At 42.3% G+C, this 10,384-nt stretch overlaps 1 protein-coding gene across 1 annotated transcript in view; it reads right to left on the reverse strand.

The window, feature by feature from the left end:
* The window catches only part of PTPRF (protein tyrosine phosphatase, receptor type, F), a 304,224-nt gene extending 294,111 nt beyond the window's left edge, over nt 1-10,113 (reverse strand). The window contains exon 1 of the mRNA XM_009332537.1: nt 10,028-10,113. The gene's annotated coding sequence lies outside the window, so the exon portion shown is untranslated. The remainder of the gene's footprint in view (nt 1-10,027) is intronic.
* Between the last annotated feature and the right edge of the window lie 271 nt (nt 10,114-10,384).

Raw genomic sequence — 10,384 nt, forward strand, 5'->3', positions numbered from 1 at the left:
AATTCAGCATTTTGGAAAAATCCCACTTGAGCTTCTGCCCTGGCGGTAGCCCTAGCCCAGCCCCCGTGGTGAGCAGGCAGCTCTGCCAGGAGCACCTCTGCCAGGCCAGGAGGTGCGGGAAGACCCTGCCCTCTCCCATGCTTGGAGGCAGCAGGAGTTAGCAGCCAGCAAGGGCTGGAGAAGAAAGTGCCATGGCCACAGCAGCTCTCTAGGGACATCCAGAGGGGCGAGAGCTCCTGGACCACCCAGGGGAGCCATGCTCCTGCTGCCAAAAATAAGCGCATGTGTTGGAAAACTGAGATTCAGAGATTCTTTCCTGTTTCTGAACAGGTATCACGGGTTTCTCTCTTCACTGGACTCTCATGACTTGCTCTGACCTGATTCAGCATTGCAAAGGACAATGAAAACTGCCGACTTCCAAACAAAAGAGTTTAACAGATCTTCTGTGCTTCGAAGTAGGTGGTTAAGCTACAAAGAGCTATTCATTCTCCACAGTCACTGGCCATTGCCGTTCCTGTAACAGCGTGATACCCATCTAACACATACAGACACCAATGTGCGTTAATTTAATCCACAGGTCCCTCTGCCCCTGGATAAAGGACTGACTTTAACCCTACGCTGCTGCCACAGTGACAAGAAAAGCTCCAGAGGAGCAACGGAAAGAACTTGTTTCTCCACCTGAAAGCACCCATAATTAGGAAGTGATGGATGTCGCTAGTAAAAGTGAGTGATGTTTTTCAGGAGCTCTCTCATCTGTAACTGCACTGTTTTCAGATAAAATAACCCTTTCTGTCAGGCAGTGTCAGGAATGTCTACAGCCAATCAGTCACTCTGCTATCCAGCAAAAGATACGACGTTCTTGTCATAACATCTGTAGCGTACGTTGTATCAGCCCTTCTTCATTGTGTTAGGGTCTCCAACTCCAGCAATGCCAATAATTCGTGCTCCTGAGATAAACAGATAAATTGAAACTCCCAGAAAAACTCAACCCCATTGCATGTGAAACAGAACTTCATTTGAACAAAATACCTTTAACAGCAGCATAAAATGGTATTTGCCATCTGGAGTTAATGACTATCAAGTAAAACTCAGGAGAAAGCCCCGCTCGCCACTCCTGCGTGCTGTCTGGCAAAGCAGAACCACCACAAGAAACAGCTTGGAAGAAAGTCAACAAGATAAGGGGATCATTTCAAACTTGGACACCACAAAATTTCACACTGTAGCAACTTCATTTACAAGACTTCAACAAACATTAAATGAGGAGAACAAATATCTAACACAATTAACCAAGATTACACATATGCCCTAAAGTCTCCGGTGCCACTGCGTAAGTGTCAGGAGAGACTGTCCCAACAGGGAGGATGGAGCAGCTCCATAGCTACGTGACCCTACAGACTGTCACAGCTATCATGGGAAATAACCCCTCGACCGCCGCACCTCTGAACAATGTGGCCTTGACAGCTTAATGGCACTGGTTCAAAACCAAAGCAAAAACAAAAAACCCTACCAGCATGATTAAGGAAATGGGGACAGATGAGCAAGACAGACCATTAGTCTTTGGGAATGCTTTATGTGGTCACCTGTCAAGCAGCCTGGCTATGTTTTTAAGTGATTAAATCAGACCTCGACAGAAACCTTAGTGTCGATTTCTCAATATTCTAACCCAGAAAAACAATTGCATTGAATTGTTCCTAAGGTTCATGCAACAGACCACCACTCAGAACGGCAACACACTCCCCTTCTAGAAGTCACCTTACAAAACTTGATGGAGCTTAAGAGAGAGTTAACATTTCATTACATAAGAGCCGTTCTTGATCTTTAAACACAGCCAATGTATATTAATATTTAACCACTGCATGTTAGAGATTGCATATCACTATTACAGGCTCATAGCTATTACTTTTGCAAAACACTAAGAAGAAATAGATGCTGAAGTCACTGATCACATGTTTTCTATTTATTGTGATGGGAAATAATCAGCTTCTCTGATTAGGTACGTGTTTATTATATTACAAGGCAACAGTCTCCTTCAAGCACCCAATCCAATCCATGTGCTTGATGCAAAGGTTTCTTAAATGCTATGAATTTAAACACCTGTATCCTGGAAAACACACTGGTGCTTCTAACAAAAGAAAATGCTGAAGCACTGAAGAAATTTAAACATTTGATTACAGTGTTTCCTCTTGAAGTCTGATTGAGAAAACAAACGTTTTTATGTTATTAAGAGACACTACTCAAAGGGAAGCAATCTCAGTAATACCTGGCCCTTCTGAACCATTGATTAACATTACCTGGGGGAGCACTGCCACTGACCTGAGAGACCTATCATTCAAAAATTTCATCCTCTAAAGAAAAGGAGGATGGAAATAGTCCATTGAACTTCAGAATAAAGCAGGTGGGAAGGGACCTCTGCAGGTCCCTAGTTCAAACCCTTGCTCAAAGCAGGGCTTACTCTGAAATCAGACCATGTTGTCCAGAGCCTTGCCCAGTTGGTTTTTGAGTACCTCCAAAGATGGAAGTGCCACAAGCTCTTTGGACCCTTCCAGTTCTCTTCCACTCTCAAGTTGAACTTTTGGAACTTCCCTTGCTGCATCCTGTGAACTTGGCCTCTTTTCCCTTCCCTGTGCTCCCCCCAGAAGAGCCGGACACTGCTGTCACCCCACCAACCCGCTTGGGGTGGGTGACCATGGTCAGACCCTCCCTCCCCTGGGCTTGAGAAGCACTGATCCCTTGGCCCCCACTTGTACATCTCCTGCTCCAGTCCCCAGCCAGCCACCCAGTCCTCTGCCTGATTTGCTCCAGTTTTTGGCATCTTCCCTGACTTGTCGATGCGCCTCTCATACTTGTGGTCACCAGTGGGATCCGAGTTACAGCTTTGCCATAAACTGGGAGGACCTCTTGTCCATCCCTTGGTCGAGACAGCAACCGATCGCTCGGTCTCCTCATCCACAGGCTGATCGGACCCAGCTCCAATAACCTCCACATCTCATCTGTCCTCCAGACCCCAGCCAAATCCAGGCATGCCCTCAGCCAACCCATGCTGCCTGATGTACCATCCTTGCAGCTGGACACAGCTCCATGTCTAGGGCCTAAGCAGCACTGACCATGGCAGGACCATTACCTTTAATTACAGTCCTCTTAATACACTCCAGATGGAGGTCGTCCTCTCTACAACTGTTAGCTTGCGCATAGGCGGTGATCCAGCACATGTCCCAAAGCGCTCTTCCACAGCTGTGCAGCCTAGCCACGTCCTCATCAGTTTGTATTTCCTCATTTCAGCTCAGTAAGTTATATGCTGCAGATTTCCAAACGTTTTTTCAATCTACCATAGCCATTTAATTCTGAACTATGCTTCAAATGCTTGAGCCCCTCTCAGTTTGGGCTTACTTGCAGATTTGGTAAGTATTCCCTTGTCCACAACAGTAAAGAGAACAGCAAATAAAGCTCAGCCCAAGACAAACAGGGCTGTATTCACACGATTCCTCGTGCCACCCCCCTTCTTCCCCTGATTTTCACAGCAAGTTATAGGTAACTACTCTTCAAACACGGTCTTTAAACAGTTATCTGTTTACCGTATAAATAAATATATATATTTCCCTATTCCACAGAAATGCCACAAGAGGTTATGTTAAAAGCTACTGAAGTCAAGGTAATGTCACAGGTACTGCTCCCCCCAGTCCTTATCATCATCTTATCCTCCAGATTCCTAGAAACTGATTAAAAATTTTGTTCCAATTCTCTAAGCGTTGCAGTTAGACTAACTAGTTTGTAATTCCCTGGATCTCCCTTTTTCAAAGGCAGGTACTGCATTTGCCCTTTTCAGTCCTCCAGGACCTCTCTTGCTCTTCACGATTTCTAAAAGATAATTGTAAATGGTTCAAAGGTTGCTTGGCTAGTTGCTGATGTACCCTAGGGCAAATTTCATCAGGCTCTAACTATTTGAATACACCTATCTTATCTGCTTTTTCTGATCTATTCTTTTCCTACTCCGCACTTTACTCCTATCACCTTGTTTAAATTAATTTTAATTAATGTGAAGACACACTCAAGCAATACAATAACTACATGAAACCCATTTACTATTTTATCTTTCAGCTATAATGTTAGCAAAAAAAACCCCAGACTATTCATCTACCATGACTCTGGCTTTTTGGAGATGCAGAAGAACATTAAAAAAAAAAAAAACAACAAAACCACACACACAAAAAAAAACCCCAAAACCAAGCCAGATTAAAGACCGTATATGGCTTAGACCAACCCTCAGCTGAGATGTCTGAAGGGAAAATATTAAGAAATGTCAATAAACTCCTTGGCTGCAAAGAAAGATTTAAAGAGAAATTTAACTGCATTTTAGAAGGGACTCTTTCAGTGACTAAACCAGCCTGTTTTGGTTTGATACATTAAAAAAAAGCCAACACTTCCCCAGCAGATAAAACATTTGATAATCAAATGCATGATTTCATGTACATTGCCTCAGTTATCTAGCACTGATCATTGCCAGGGGTAGGGTACCAAATTAGAATGACCACTGGTCCAAACCAGCACAGCAAGTCCCACTCCTCTGCGAACAGAGACGGGTATCTTGAAGCACATTACAATTTTAATGCACCCACCTGTTCTAGCTATAATTTACCTTTCATCAACTGGAAATTACCATCCTCATAGCTGAGACATGGCAACTTATTATACAGGAGCATAGCTAGTCTGCTTCTATGCAAAGCAAAACAGACAGCCTTAGATCATCCTCTGTGATTTCTATTTTGTGTTTCAGCAAAATGAACTAGACACGGTTGTGTGCTGTTACCACATCCCAGCTGAAGCACAGTAACTTCTTAAGCTGCTCCATTTCCATCCTCAAAGGCGCATCAGTCTCTGCTCTGTGATCCCCTAGGCAGAAGATGCAACGTTAATGGAGAGATTCTGGCTGTCATTCTCAAAAGCAGTTAGTGATTTGAATGCCTCCATTTCTAGTGTACCCAACCTGAAATACTTTAAAAGGTCCAATTTTAAGGAAATTATGAACACTCAAAAACTGCTGGGTGGTGGTTCTCCCCCCTGCCCTCCGTGTTTAAATCCAGAATCCATTTTACCTGATGTTTCTACCTAGAAAATCCTTTTGCAAGACTAAAACCCTAGTACTAGTCAAAAAGAAGGGGAAAAAAAAGTTTTCTTTTGCTAGCTATGATGAAAATGCAACAAATCCATACATTCTTCCAGTTACACAAAATACAGCAGTCTACTCTTGAATATGGATCTGTGAGTATTTTCTTCCAGAGTGATACAGTGAAAATCTTCTCTTATAAATACTACAACCAGCTTTTGGTGAAACCTGCTTTACTGGACATAACAAAGCTTGATTTCCAACACTGTCGGGCCAAAAAAAACCCACCCAATATTTCCAATCCATGTATGCTTGTACTTGTTCTTACTACAAATGCAACCATCAGTAATCCCCGTCTTGCTGCCTGCCTCCCCTGAAAAACAGATCATAATTAGCAGAATCCTTGGAAATCATCCTTGAGTTAATGATGAATAGAAAGAAGGTATGAACAGAGAGAAAAGCCACACCAGTGAAATACTGACAGAATAAGGAACAGCAGCAGAGGCTATTAGTGGAAAAATTCAGATTCTGTTTTAGTCAGAGGAGTTTGGTATCACGCAATTGTTCAATCACAGCTCGGCAAACCTCAGTATTTCGGGCCTCTTTAGAAATCCAGAGTTTGCCTGAGAGTACGACAGGATGCATATCCGCTCGGTGTGGCACTGCCCCCAGGAACGGCACAGCCGGTGCTCACACTTGGCACAGCCCCGGGAGCTGGCACAGGCACCGGGAACCCCGCACAGGCACAACTGCGCCATTTTTAATCCGCCATCCTGTTGGACTCTACTTCAAACCAGAAGTCTAACCAATACTGGCTGGTTTCAGCCAAGCCTATGCTGATAGTAGATAGAACGAAACCGAGTTAATTAGAGTTAAACGTATCCTCAAAGGAGATCTTAGTACCAAAACTCCTTATGCACATTAACTTATGTAGCATGTATTTTTAATGAGTTTAGCACTTGTCTCAGGTTTAGAAAACACACACACGGGGTGGCAGCTATTCAAAGCCATTGCGCCAGAGCACGAGCAAGTGCTGACTCCGTGGGATGACAGCTACGATGCCAGTTATGGTGATTCTACCTTTATTGCATAACCCTCAGATAGCTAAATTAGTTAAATAGGTAAAGTGACAAAACAAAAGCCACCTACCAATATACTGATTATATAATAGCAAAGGAAATGAAAAAGACCAGAGGGCTAAAGCTCATGTTCAATTTTGCAAATATGGTTAAATCTTGTAAAATCTCCAGCTTCTGCTGACGCTCTTTTTCATAAATACACTTTTGAAAACATATATCCCTGTAGACAGCTAAAGCATACACCTTCAAAGCAGAAGGGAATTTTACTAGTCCAAATTTGGAGCTTTAAACCCCACCCTTCCCTCTCCACATGCATTCTCCAACACACACCACGTGAAACCAGGTAAATGGCCAGCAGTCATGCCCTTTGGGCTCCAATATATTAAAGCACTCCACTCATTTGTAAGATAAAAGAGCCTGTAAAGACTCTTAAGTCCAAAAAATAAAAAAAATATAGCCGTACATAAAGAATGCTGAGCTACGCCAACGAATTCAGCCGATGCCCTTTCGAGGCTGTCATTTAAATACAGCCAGAAAATACTGTTCGCTATATTACAGTGAAAAGTAATGGGTAACTCGCTGTTTTGCATTAAGTATTAGTATGTTCCAGCCAACGTGGCATTAACACACAATCAAATCACTTTGAATCACATAAGCTTTGTGCCAACATTTTGTAGAAATACATAACCTATATTACAGAAAACACCCCTTAAATTAGAACATGGTATCACAACACATTTTCCAAAATGCAAATAAATTTAAAAATAAAAATATTTAAAGAATTATAAGAGGGCAGTGGGACCTGATGACAACTGCTTTATACTTTAAAGTCAGAATGAAGAAAACTAATCATGCAGAAGTCTGTTTTAACTGTGATTCCAGTGTCCAGCTTTCAGTGGTAACGCTGCATGTATAAAAATCCCCCAAACCATAATCACATAGATATATAATATTTCTTTAGCAATAACCAGTTCAAATGGAAAATCCTGAGTTTGGGTTTTTTAACCTTTTCAAGCAGTCTTCACTTTATTAAAGTTATTAACTTCAGGACTGTAACATTCAAATGGAAACTAGGTATTTTTGTATATCCCTGAAAGAGCAACCATACACCAATTTTAGTTTAAATGAATGTCAAAAGACTGCTTCAGGATGCACTGCAGTTTCCAAACTCCAGAAAACTTAATCTGTATTCTGCTAATCTAGGTTACAGTTTATCTTCAGGGGTTCTCCTGTAACATCATTCCTTGATGTTTTAGATTCAGCCTGACATGATTGAAAAGGCCTCCTTTTCTTTCTTCTCCCATTCATCTGAACAGCAAAAGTACACTTTTTTCCCAGGTTTCCCTGCCCTCCCCCCCTAATCAGATGGACTTTATTAAGGAAATTATTTTAAAAGAAAACCCTACAGATAAACTATGACCTAGATCAGGGAAATTCTGCCCAATTTATGTTCAAAAAAATTGATTTACTTTAAAAGACACTATTGCATGCCACTCAAACTGTACTTTCAGCCACATTTTGTATGGACTGAGTCTGTCATCTTTTATTTCCTAAAACCTGAATTTACATTAAGAACGATAGAAGAACTTCTCGGGTCAGCTGAAAGCATACATAACTGCACAGAAGCGCTATAAAACTGAGAAGCCCTCAAGGACCACTGTTTTGCTGAGGAGCAGCGTGACCAAGCTGCCAGCTCAGCGCCCATGTAATGTTGTCACTGCTCTCGGTTCAGTTTTGTCACATGTAGCATCCTCCCAGGGGGGCGGCTGTCTCCAACCTAGGAGTGCTCTGAGATGCTTCCGGCAATATAAAACTACATGCAGATTATTAGTTAAGAAATGTCATCCTAAAGATGACAAGAGACGCTCCCGTAATTCAGGTACTGTCTGGGTTTGCATCTCACCGAGTTAACCCATCACTGGGATGCACTCAGCCCTGCTGCCCACTGCCAGCCTGGTTTCATGTTGTCGACTCCATGGGCAAGGGGTGGGGGAGCTGGTGGGGAACAGGGGATCTGACAAGGCTGTACCTCTCAGTACTCAGCACCCCTTCATCTCCCCTCTCCTGAGCTGTGGAAGAAGGGGATGCAGTCTTCAAACTCTGCTCTTCAGCGGGCACACTCCCGCATGCATCCAAAGGCAATCTTGCCAACCCTGGGCCCACATTTGAGGAAAACCAAGCATGTAATACGCCACGCCAAGACGTTCTTCCCTGCCCTGCTGTTTCTGTGAAACATGAGGTTTCTGAAACCAGCCCTCCCATTTGTGCTGTCTTTGCATAACCTCTCGGATGGCACATCCCAAAACCTAAGCACCATCCCCTACTGCACCTGCCACTGCCTGACCCAACACCATCTATGCCTGGCAGGATCTATTCCAAAAGGCTTTGAGCCCAAAAGCTCACTAGCAGGCTTTTCTCCACTCCCCAGGACCACACCAGCAGTACTTTCAAACACACATACACAAAGACGTACCTACTGTAAGTGCTTCGATCTCCACTTAAGAGACAAGACCAGTTCCTGGTTTTAAAGAAATCTTGTTTGTTTCAAGCATCAGCATCTTAGCTAATGAGTTTTTGCTTCCCTTCTACACTCCACAAATACTGGGCTGAGTAATGCATAGCCTAATTGACTGTTAAGGTCACTGGCCAGCTCTTTAATCTTATTTAGTGCACTTTGAGACAGTTCATGAGTCATTAGGGCTTCATTCTTGGGGACACAAAGACACGTAATATACATTAATAAAGAGTATAGATGTAATCCAATGTGTGTATTTTACAGATTGTGAAATTGCAAAGATGGCATTAATATTTCTTTGCAATGTTATCATTTTAATAATGTTGCTTATTTTAATATACAATAAAAATATTTAATTGTCAGAGCTTGCTGGTGTCTTCATAATTTATAATGTTGCCGTAGCTCTAAGAAAACTCCTTAAGTAGTAAAAGTCACACTTTACCAACTTGAAGGGAAAGAAGGGCTCAAGGGAGACCTATCTTAAAAATTCCTTAGTTGAAGGGAAAAAAAGCTGTTATTCATTATATTTGATTTTATGATGTAAATTGTAATTCAGTGTGCACACATGCATCAGGAACTTTGCAATACTTTTGAAAGGGATCAGCATCACTAATCAGGCACTGAAATCCAATTTCTGGGAGAATCTGGGAGCTCAAAGCTGAACATTTTAGCTGGCTTAGAAAAGACCTTTGAAAAATAAAGTTAAACAGTAATTATACATAAGGGTGCTTGAGAAACTTTACACCTGTCTTGACATGAATCAGATCTTTGCATGGATGATGAAATTCTTGGCATTGCTTTAGGTGATTGGGATGGCGCTAGCTTAGGCAGGGAAAGAATTCAACAGCCACAAGCCTGGACAGGTAGGATAAAGGAGTTACTGACTCAAAAAAGCATGACAGCTTATCTGTTGAAAGTCTAAACATGTTAATCATTTAACATAAACAGATCTGCTGATATTTTTAGAAAGGCATTTCAACTCGTAAGTAACAATGTTAAAAAAAGGACACCAGTAACACTAATCATATTTTCCACAGGTCCACCCAGCCCTTTGCAGATTGTTTCTACTAAAACTCAGACTAGGAAAGGGAAAAAGAAAGGGGGGGAAGCAAAGAAAGAGAAAAAAAGGGGGGGGGGGGGGGGCCGGAGAAAAAAGTAAAGACAGAAAGAAAAAAGCCAAAGACAAGTAGCTGGGTTTGGGATTAGGACAATAAAGAAGTTGCTGGCAATCAGCATTTGACTGCTGGCTATGCTACAGACTCCTCCTGCAACCTTTATCTCCCTGTGCATCAGTTCCCAGTCTGTAAAATAAAGGTGATAATGTTTCCCTACCTTACAGGAACGTTCTCAGAATAAATCCATAAATGCCTGGGAGACACTGAGATACCACTGTGACAGAGGCCATAAAAATACCTAGGAAAAAAACCAAACATAAAAATAAGTGTCATAAGTGACCATAACAGCAGAGACATTCACAGATTAAATGTAAAGCAAAGGTTAAAACTTCACTTCACTTTGGACAACACAAATTCTCCATCCTGGGGAAGGAGCGGTTTGGTTCAGCACATATTCCCATCCAGACACTTAAAACCGTGACAGCAAGGGACAGTTTCCCCTTTCCTACTTGGACATGACGCGGTCATGATAACCCACCACCACATACAGAGGCAGATGGGAAAGGCATTTCCT

This window comes from Pygoscelis adeliae, unplaced genomic scaffold (genome assembly GCF_000699105.1).
Source record: "Pygoscelis adeliae isolate BGI_AS28 unplaced genomic scaffold, ASM69910v1 Scaffold449, whole genome shotgun sequence".
In the NCBI taxonomy this organism is placed as follows: Eukaryota; Metazoa; Chordata; class Aves; order Sphenisciformes; family Spheniscidae; genus Pygoscelis; species Pygoscelis adeliae.